Raw genomic sequence first — 10,279 nt, 5'->3', positions numbered from 1 at the left:
CCCCAAATTTCCAATAACTACTCTCTCTCTCTCTCTCTCTCTCAAGCTGGAGTAAATACCGTTTAAATAGGAATCTCTGGCTTTCCCTTAACTTCACTGGGAATTTAAATTGGAAAGGTAGACTAGATGGTGCTCAAGAAAGAAAAATGCTGAAAATTAAAAAACAACAACAAAACCTGACCAACGGAATGAAGCTTAGGCTACTTTTTCTCAGGGACCGACTTGTTTCTAAGTCTTACCGGTAACTCCTAGCAACTAATTGGTTCTCATCTCTAGCATCCAAGTCTTCTGGAGGCCAGATCCATCTGAAAGAAATTATCCAATCTCTAACATCCAGAAGTTTACAGTTATATAATGATGGAGAAAACCACAAATCCCAAGGGATGGCGAATTTTAGAGATACTTTGAAAATGAAATTATCCAGCCCAACCTATAAGACAACCCTCTTGTACTTAAGACAATAAGTGCAATCTGGAATTAATTTTTTTGTGATAGGGCAAATCCAATTTGCTTCTTTAACTGTTGATTAAGGAATTGGTTGTACACGTCTGTCCCCTGTAAGTAAGTCTTTGCTGTTTATTTGTCTGTGGAAAGCTGCTGGAATCCTTCCCCTCCCACCCCTCGACCTGGGATTGCTGGGTTAGCTGGGGCTGTAATGCAGAACAGTGTGGCCACATCCAGTTTCTCCAAGTGGGCTTGTTGGAGAGGAGGAGGAGGAGGAGGAGGAGGAGGCAGGGTGGGGAGGAAGTGTTTGCTTTCTGAGCAGCCAGAGGAGTTGACCAAGCTACTTCAGGTCAGCCAGCTCTAGGAGATGAAACAATCTCTTCCCGAAGCCTTGACATCAAGTTTGGAGGAAACGTTCCCTTAAGTCAGAATTTCTCTTACTTCCGAAATTTTGTTGAATGAACACCCACACATGACCCAGGGTCGAGGGAGGACCAAGACCACTAGTATTTAAGGGGGTGATTCTCCCCCAAACACTATCCATAGAAAATATTCTGTTTTCTAAATGTCAGTTCTGAAGGGAGATGTCTGCTTTTAGCCTTTTGTAAATATTTTGTAAATATTTAATGCTACTTCCAGCTCATTAAAAACAATCTATTTCTCTTAAAAAAACTCATTAAACTCATTATTTCTCTTTAAAAAACCAAAGCTGAATTGCTATGACAAAGTTCGAGTACATTGTCAAGGTCTGCAGAGAGTTAGAAGTAAGAGGATTCAATTTAGAATGAGGAGAACCTGGATTCAAGTCTTACCTCTGACATTTAGGATCACGTACTTAGAGCTGGATGGAAACATCAGGAGACCCAGAGCATCTATCTTGCCTATGCTTTCACAGGTAGTAAGGGGGCAGAGCCAGGATTCAGGCCCCAAATTCACGGCCCTGTCCATTTTCCATCATAGCCACTTCTTAGCTGGATGATGATGAGCTAGTGATATTGTCTCTCAGAGCCTCAGTTTCCTCATCTGTAAAATGAGGTTGAGAGTGCCTGTTGTGCCTAGCACATGGGGTGATGTGAGGCTCAAATGAGGTGATGAGTACTTTGTGAACTTTAAAACACTGTGGAATCGTCAGTTCTCATTGCTTAGAACACAGCCGCCAGCTTGTATCCTGATAGGTCACTCTGGAGGCCTGAATTATCTAGTTTTCTGATCCGTTAAGACCAGATGCTAAAGCTGACCTTCACTGGAGCCAGGCAGCTGGAGCCAGTCTGTGGAGCACAGTTAGAATTTTAATAATTTCTGCTTTTGCACATTGGAGAACTAAATGAAAGCCATTTGCCCCAACTTGTATATTGAACAGCTCACAATCCCGAAAGGATTTGTTTGGGGGCGCTTTTCCTAGGAGGCAGAGATGATGGATGTGGATCTGTAGTTTCATCTAGGTAGGGGAACTCCTGTGATGGGAATACCTTCTCTCCATGAAAGGAGACACAAGGGTCACCCTCAACTGGAAGCCTTGGAAGGCACCTGAGGCATGGAGAAGGCAAATGATTTGCTCAGGGCCCCACGGCTAGTAGAAGTCAGAGACAGGATTGGAGCCAAAGTATTTCCATCTCGAAGGCTGCCTTTTTATCTACTTTGCCTTGCTGGTATTTTTCTGGCAATGAGCCATTTATTCCTAAAATGGTGGCTCCAAACACTATTTCGGGTCAGTTGGATGCCACAAAAGTCATTATTTTCTCTACCATCTTTTCTGGAAAAGTCAATTCTCATTAGTAACAAGAAGAGATAAAACAGAGATTTTTCACCTTCACTGTTGTATGTCATGGACTCCTTGGGCCACAGTTTGGGGATGCCTCAGGACCTTTTCTCAAAATATATTTAATGCATAAAATAAAATACATGGGATTACAAAGAAAGCCAACTATGTTGAAATACAGATCTCTCTCTCTCTCTCTCTCTCTCTCTCACTCTCTCTCCCTCCCTCTCCAAAAAACCCCCCAAGTTCGTGGACCCTAAGTCAAGAAGCCTTGATATGATGTAACTCCAAGCCTTAGCTTTTGCCGCTTTGATATTTCTTATTTTGGCAACATTACAGAGTTGTGGTGCATCTGAGCTGTTCTATGCCACCCCATACATTTCATTCCTTGATCTCCTCTTTTGGATCTAACCAGTGGTGCTTTAGTTCTATTGATTATGCAGCAAGCTCCATCTGATCTGTCGTTAAGATGGCCAGCAACAAATCATATCAAATGGTTTGATCATTATTTGGTCTGTTCTTTTAAAGAATAATTAAGTTTTATTAATTAAAAATAATTTTGTTTTTACCTCATAGTCTGGATATAGGCTTTCTATCCTCCGTTCCATCCCCTGGCATCGAACTCTCCCTTGCAATAAAGAAAGCCAATGAGGCAAAAAAGGCCCATGTAGCAACAACATGTAAATGTGTGCGACTGGAAGCTCTGGGCCTGGATGCTGAAGGAAAGGCAGATGTGCCCCTCTCCGTTGGCTGAGTGTGTCCATTCTGTGACAATTATCAATAAAAATGAAAGTGAAAATAAGAGCTCACACATCGCAGGCATTCTGCCTGCCTCCCTCACTGTAAGGAGACCCTACAGGAGCCAAGGTTTATGAATGTTCTTGTGTGGGGACCCAATATGGCGGTCCTGGAGACACAGTGGATACAAGGCCAGTACAGGTCCAGGTCTGGCCCCACCACCTGCTGGCTGTGTGATCTTGAGCATGTCACTTGTCCTGGGTGCACCCATCCATTCTCCAGAGACTCTCAATCAGGGGTTCAGAATCTCTTTGTGCCCTGAAGCCTGTAGGCAGCGAGTCTGATGAGGCCTATGGACCCCTTCTCCGAATCATACTTTCCAAGACGTAAAACAAAGGAAGACCACTATTCTGACATTCAGTTATCCTTAAAGCAAGCAAATAGGGAAGTTAAGATCACTGCTCTAAGTTACAGATGAATCTTTGATGGGTCGACATGGTTATCAGGAATCTCTCTCTATGAGTGAAATCACAGGTCTAGAGCAAACAATAACAATAACAATATGAGGAAGGTTCTTCTCTTTTCTAAACTCGCTGTGACGCTCCCCATCTCACTCCTAGAACCGTGTTCTGGCCGTGCCTCACTAAGCCACGCCATGGTTTTCAGTCATTCCTTAATTCCACCTGTTGCCAGCTTGATGCAATCTCTGCTTACTTATTTTCTTGACTAAGATCGTGAGACAGGATGTTGTAATTTCACAATTGGAAAAACAAACAAACAAACCAAATTGTTTTCCTATGCTTAGTTAGCCTTCTTTTGGTAGAAATTCTAGCTGGGATAAGTGATGGTTCCCAGAATGAAGCAACACCCATTTATTGGTACAAAAAGTAGGAGAGTGAAGGGGGAAGGACCCTGGGGTCCTGGTCCCAGGACCCCACCTGGATCCCCAAATACTGGCCCTCCAGATTTCATCCTTTCATCTGTCAAAACGCGATCTTGATATTTACAAACTCTCCCTCCCAGGTTCTTGGGAAGGAAGGGCTTTGCTGACTGTCAAGCGTCAGAGGAAAGTGACTGAGGATTTCTCCTGTGATTTGTGTAGTGACTTGAGAGAGCCGAATTCGAACCCCAGAACTGATACTTACTCTCTGTGTGAATTGGAAGAAGGCTTCTCCAAACCTCAGTTTCCTCATCGGTAAAATAAGGATAATAAAAATAGTGTGAGCTCCCTGCAGACAGAAGGTTGTCATGATGAGGGGCTTCCCAAGCCTAGCAGTGCTTTGGAAAAGGGGCTTGTTTTATGATCCTTTTCAAGTGCACCCACTCTCAGCGTGGCCCAGCCCGTGTCATTGTGGGCAGCTGGGCGTAGGTCTGTGGCATCTGGTCACCTCCCCATTCCCTGTGGGCTTTGGCAGTTGGGGAAAGTCAAAGTCTCTGGAGTGGATCAGGCTTGCCCAGTTGGTCGCCTCTGCCCTAGCAGCCTGTGACGCAATGCCTGAGCTGGTTTCTTGGTACCTTCTTCCTGTGTTTCCTGTTGTTCCCCTTGAGCAGGATTGGTTCTCACTAGATGCTTGTTGGTGAATTGATCATTGTGTGTATTTCCTTGCAGAGTGCTAAATTACAGATTTTTTTTTTCATGAGAAAAGCTAACGATGAGAAAGTTGAGGGGCCTGCACTGTTCTCCCATCCTTGCCACAGGGGAGGTTCAGGAATACTCCCATCCTTCCTAGGTCACCTCCTACTCTTCTAGAGTCTTGGAGCTGGAGTTGAGCTGTAACTCCTTGGTGTAGAGGCCTGTCAGGCATGTGCATCCATCTGGCCCAGGCCCTCGAGGCTGCTGTTACCACAGCCACCACCACCACCACCACCACTGCCTGCACCGCCGCCGGTCTGTCCTTCTCTTTAAGCCCCCAGCTTCTCCTTCAGGGGCTCCTGCTGGCTCTGTAGGGAAGCAGCATCATAATAAATAGAACACTTGAACATTTACAATATCTTAACTCATTTGGGAGGTAGGCACAATTGTGACTCCATTTTACAGATGAGGAAACTGGCACATTGAGGTTTGCCTGGGGTCACATGCCTAACAAGTATCTGAGGCAGTATCTGAACTCAGGCCTTCCACTTTATCCACTGTACCATGCCAACTGGCCAGCACCAGCAGGGGACTCAGAGCCCAAATCAAGAGTCATCAGAGAGTCACCTTCCCCTTCGCCTCCCACTCACTGGAGGTTTTCAGGCATAAGGGAGAGGACCAGACATTGGGCATGCCGTGAAAGAGATTCTCGGTCCAGTTGGACTAGGTACCTTTCGTGTCTCTGCCAGCTCTGAGATGCTATGATGCTGAGATCCAAAGTTTGCGTTAGGAGGGCCTGGAGGTCGCTGGAGAGCCGTGATGAAAAACAAAGTCTGCTGCTCCTGAGAATCCTATTCAGTAGAGATCATTCACAGGGTCAGGGTTCTTGGAGGGGCGGTGGAGGCCAGCCCTCTGGCACTCCAGCAACCTTTAGAACGTTACCACGGTGGGAGCAGAATTCATTACTAGACCGAGCTGGGGGAGACTCTCCCTTTGATGTCTAGGCCAGGGGTGGCATTTCTGGTTCACATGGAAAGACGAATTCCACTTACCACAAAGAAGTCAAGTCAAGTCACCTAACATTTATTAGGGGCCTAGTGTGTGCTGGGCACTGTTCCAAGTGTCAGAATACAAAGAAAAGAAAAGAGCCCCAGACAAGCCAAAAAACACCAATGCAGTCCCTCCCTGCTCTGAAGGGCTCTGGGTCTAATGAGGAGAGTGGCACACAGACAGCCAGATAAAAACAAGATGTATCCGGGACAGACTGGAGATGATCTGGGAGGGCAGGGAAGGCTTCCTGCAGAAGGTAGCATTTGCCTAGGCGTGGAATGAGCCCTCCCAACTGAGGCCATCCCGTGGTATAATATACTCCAGGTATGTTTAGCATCGAATGCAAACACCACAGGAGGGCTGGTCTCAGTGGAATTACCCTTGAACCTATTACAAAATATTAAAAAAGGCATGTGTTTCCCACAAAGGCACAGTGCTTAGCAACTGGGCTCATGTTACTAGGGCTCTGTAAAGCCCTCCTCAGCTAGCTAATTGCTGAGCAAATTTTTTAAAATAACCCCAAATTGTAGTAGTTATTTTTCATCAGCGTAGAGTTGCATGTGTGGATTTTAAAGACCTATTTTTTTCTCCATCATTTAACGATTTCCTGAGAAGTAGCAGAGCATGGTATCTGTAGACAGACTGTCATGGAGTCAGGAAGACCCATCTGATCCCAGCCCCATCCCCAGCAACTCCTAGCCAGGGGACCCTGGGCTGGCTGCCTAACTTCTCAGTGCCTTGAGCAATGCCCTAAGTGGAGAAGTTGTGGACAGATTGCCAGCCAGGATTGGCAGAGTGAATCGCCACTCTGGGCGGTCCTCCACTAGGGAAATCATAGGTCAAGGATAAGACATGAATTAATCAATCATCACGCATTTATTAAGTGCCTATTATTTGCTAGGCACCATGCTAGGCACTAATGATACCGTTACAAGAAATGAAACACTGCTGGTAAATGAGCTTGTACTCTATATACACTCCATGTATTTGCATATGCAAGTGCTCGTAGGGTAAACAGACCCAGAATAAATCAAGGGGTCCAGGAGGGAGAGCACCAGCAGCTGAGGGGAACAGGAAAGGCTTCTCGAAAGAGAAGCAAACGAACGGTCTTGGGAAAAGGGCTGAGAGAGAAATACCACAAGCAGGGCAGCCTTGAAAGTCCCACGGTGAACTGACTGCGCACTTCATGGGAATAGTGAGTGGGATCCAAGGCAAAATCTTTTTTCTAGTCTTCTTTTGTTTGTGGAAATGCTTGTTTTATTCTGTGTTTACTAAGTTCAGAATTTTAAAAATTAAATTAAAACGAAAAAAAATTTAAAAATAGAGAGGGCCCAGGGAGAGAGATGACAAGAGTGTAAGATAAAATAAGAGAGAATGAGAAGTTCCTTCCCCTCTCTGGGCCTCAGTTTCCTCATCTGTAAAATAAGGGGTGGCCCACGATGCTTTTCAAGGCCCCTTGAATAATGATGATGATGATGATGATGATAGCCCCTACTATGTGCAGGCACTGTGCTGAATGCTTTCCCATGATCATATCATTTGATCCTCATAACAGGCCTGGATGGTCAGTGCTGTTGTTAGCCCCATTTTACAGATGAGGCAGACAGTCGCGAAGCGACTTGGCCGGGGTCACTCGTGGGTCTAAGTTCATATTTGGACTCCGGTCTTCCCGACTCTCTGTGCTCTCTCCACTGCGCTACTAAGCTGACTTCATGACCTGACTCCAAAGGGTGGATTGTCTCCTGGTTCTGCCGCTGACGACCCACGTGACCTTGGACAGGTCCCTGCTCCACTCTATAGATGGGAGCATCAGAGTAGACGTTTCGATGACCGGCTCTAAACTCTCCGTCCTCTGGCCGTGCCATCGGTTGCACGGTCCTCAGCTTCGCTGCTTAATCGAAGAAGGGCCACATTTGCCCCCAAGAGAACAGGCGTCTTTAGAAGGACACGCTTTGCTGTCTCCATCTTGGCTCCCATTAATTAGGCTTGCCTTCCTGAGGCTCAAGTACAAGCGGGGGTGACCAAGTTCTGGGCTGGATGAAGGCCCGGCCTACGGAAGGGCAGCAGGACGGGGCTGGCCTTTCCGAGGGGGAAAGACAGAAACAAACGTGCCTTGTTATAAACAAATATGCCTTGTTTGTTTGGGCTGGGTCAGGGGTTCAAAGAGGCTTGGAAAGAAGAACGTTGAGATAATTGAGTTATCAGAGGCCGGCTCTGCAGGGACTTGGGCATATCAGCTCATCATCCTCCTGGGTCACTTCCTTAACTCTGCAGCCCCGGTCCCTGTCAGGGTGACACACTCCAGACAACTCAGCTCTGGCTGCCACCGCCAAAGGGCTCCCTTTCTCCATCCTTCAACAGGTGGATTTTCTGAGCCTCGGCCGCCTGCCCTAATAACATCAGGCCTTGTCTTCTGCCGTGGTGGCCTGTCGTGGCTGGGAACCCGAGCTGGGCCCGGGCTGGCTGGGAGGGAGCCTCTCCCCTCACCTTCGGCCCCTGGGACTCATCCGGGGACAGCAGCTCCCTGAGACCAGGACGCACCCTCCGACCCCCAGGACTGCTGCTGCTGTGCTGGAATCACGGAGCTGGAAAGCCGTCCTTGCTTGACACGATTCCCCAGGACTTTGGGGGCTGGTTCCCGCTGTACAGCCCTAACGGGACACAGAGCAGAACGGGATTCTGGGAATGATGTTGGAGGATGGCCACAGGCCACAGGCGGGGACTGCGCCAGGAGCAAAGGCAGAAGGAGCCTTCGGGGCTGAAGAGGGATGAATGGGAGCAGTGTGGGCAGCGGGAAAACACTGCCTCGGGGAGCAGAGGAGCTGCTTGAGTCTTGTGCGGGCAAGGCCTCCTTTCCACCCTCTGTATAATGAGAAGGTTGGGCTAGGCGGCTTCCGAGCTCCCTGCCAGCTGTGACGTGTAGAGAAGATGCTCGAGTGCTGGCCGTGATCGGAAGCTGTTTCTAAACGACCATGGGGCATCAGGGAGGAGGACTGGCCTCCGAGTCCTGGGTTCAAGCCCAGCTCTGACACAGATTGGCTCTGCCCAACCGCCCCCCACAGCCGGGTGGCACGGCCTCTGCGTCTCCTGGTTACCTCTCTAAGCCTGAGGCTTGCCGACAAGCTGCCGCTCTGCACGGTGGGGGAGGATTTCCAGACAGGGAGTGATCTACATTCATGGAGTGACCCAAAACCCAGGCACTTTTCAGGGACCCCTGGCAGTCTCGCCTGAACAGATGCCATTCACTGCCCCTCCATGCTCTCCCTAGTGGACGGTCTGCAAGGTTCACTGGGGTGGAACATGAATCGCCTTGTGTGGCCTCAGGCGATCTAGGTCAGCCTCTTCCTCTTACAAATGAGGAAACTGAGGCCCAGAGAGCAGAAGTGCCTTTGGAGGGTTAGAGGGTCATAGAGTTTGATCTGGAAGGGGGCCTCGGAGATCATTTAGCCCTAGACCCTCATCTCTCAGAAGGGAAAGTGAGTCCTAAAGTGGGGAAATGGCTTGTCCAGGGTCACACAGGTAGCAAATGGAAGAGCCAAGATTTGAACTCGGGTCCTCTGCCTCCACATCCATTGTACCATCCTGGAAGGCCGCCAGAGATGGTGGTCTGCTGGCATAAGCTTTGAGGAACCTGGGTCATCACCAGACAGCCTGGTGAGAAGGCAGAGAGGGAGGGTGGCTCTTGTGGAGGCTGCCAATGAGTGTAAGCATAGAAACATCAGATCTACACACGTGTCCATCTGCAGCGGGAGGGCAGGATAAGAGAATGGCTAAATGAGAGAACAGGGGGGGGGGAGGGAGTTTTGTCACTGTCCTTAAAGGGCAAGACATGCCCTGCTGGACCTTGCCAAGGAGTGACTGACCAGGAATTCTTGAGGCTCCCGATGGACACAGCCATGGAATAGTGGGTTCCCCTTGGAAACCTGTGCCAGGCAGACTCCTCGCTTCTGGGCCCATGGGAATAAGTGCTGAGTTTGGCTCGGAGCTTGGAAACATGGCCTGCGACACCTGATTGGGGGGGCGTGTGTGTTGGCTGAGCCACGTCACGGGCACCCCGGCTTGCTGCTCCTGGGCTCAGTCTCCCCTCTTGCTCTCCCTGGTGCCGCCAGCTTGTAGGACATTCCTCATATGCCTGTTCTGAGCCTGGCCTGGGGCTTTCAGGCAGGTAGGAGAGGAGGGCTGAGGGTGACTTCTGTTAGCAATTACCAAGCTGGCATGCTCGGAGCGCCGTTGGAACTCAGCACATGTGGGTTTAATAAATAGTATGGACAGACTGAGGGACCTGGGGAAGCAGAGGGCTGCCCTGACATCATTGCCATGGGGCCAAAATGGGGGCTGACTGGAGTGGGTGGGGCCAAGCAGAGCCCTTCCCCAGACACCCCAGGTTTGGAACATCACAGGGCTTCAAAAACCAAGACTCTTCTGTGCTCTTCGCTTTCCCCAGTCACTGATAATCAATACCAGCCCCCCACTTCTCATCCCTTTGTGTTTATCTTCTTTTCTATTTAATTTTCTCATATTCTAAAAGTTTTGGTCCTGACTTGTAGATTCACTAAGTGTCTACTGTGTGCTAGGCACAGAAGATACCGAGACAGAAGTGAAAGTCTTTGCCCTACAGGAAACATATATATTAGCATGTGTGTTTCTATATGGATATACCTACATACAACATGCACACACACACACAGAATCATAGAAGAGAGCTGGAAGGGACC

The 10,279-nt window shown here is 48.5% G+C and overlaps 1 protein-coding gene across 10 annotated transcripts in view; it reads left to right on the top strand.

The window, feature by feature from the left end:
* EBF3 (EBF transcription factor 3) overlaps positions 1-10,279 on the top strand; it is a 148,076-nt gene that overhangs the window by 22,223 nt on the left and 115,574 nt on the right. The gene's annotated exons all lie outside the window — the stretch shown is intronic.

Source organism: Vombatus ursinus, unplaced genomic scaffold, assembly GCF_900497805.2.
Source record: "Vombatus ursinus unplaced genomic scaffold, bare-nosed wombat genome assembly UNPS02014845.1, whole genome shotgun sequence".
Taxonomy (NCBI): Eukaryota; Metazoa; Chordata; class Mammalia; order Diprotodontia; family Vombatidae; genus Vombatus; species Vombatus ursinus.
Note: the sequence above shows the minus strand (reverse complement) of the source record. Positions and strands in the feature narration are given on the sequence as shown.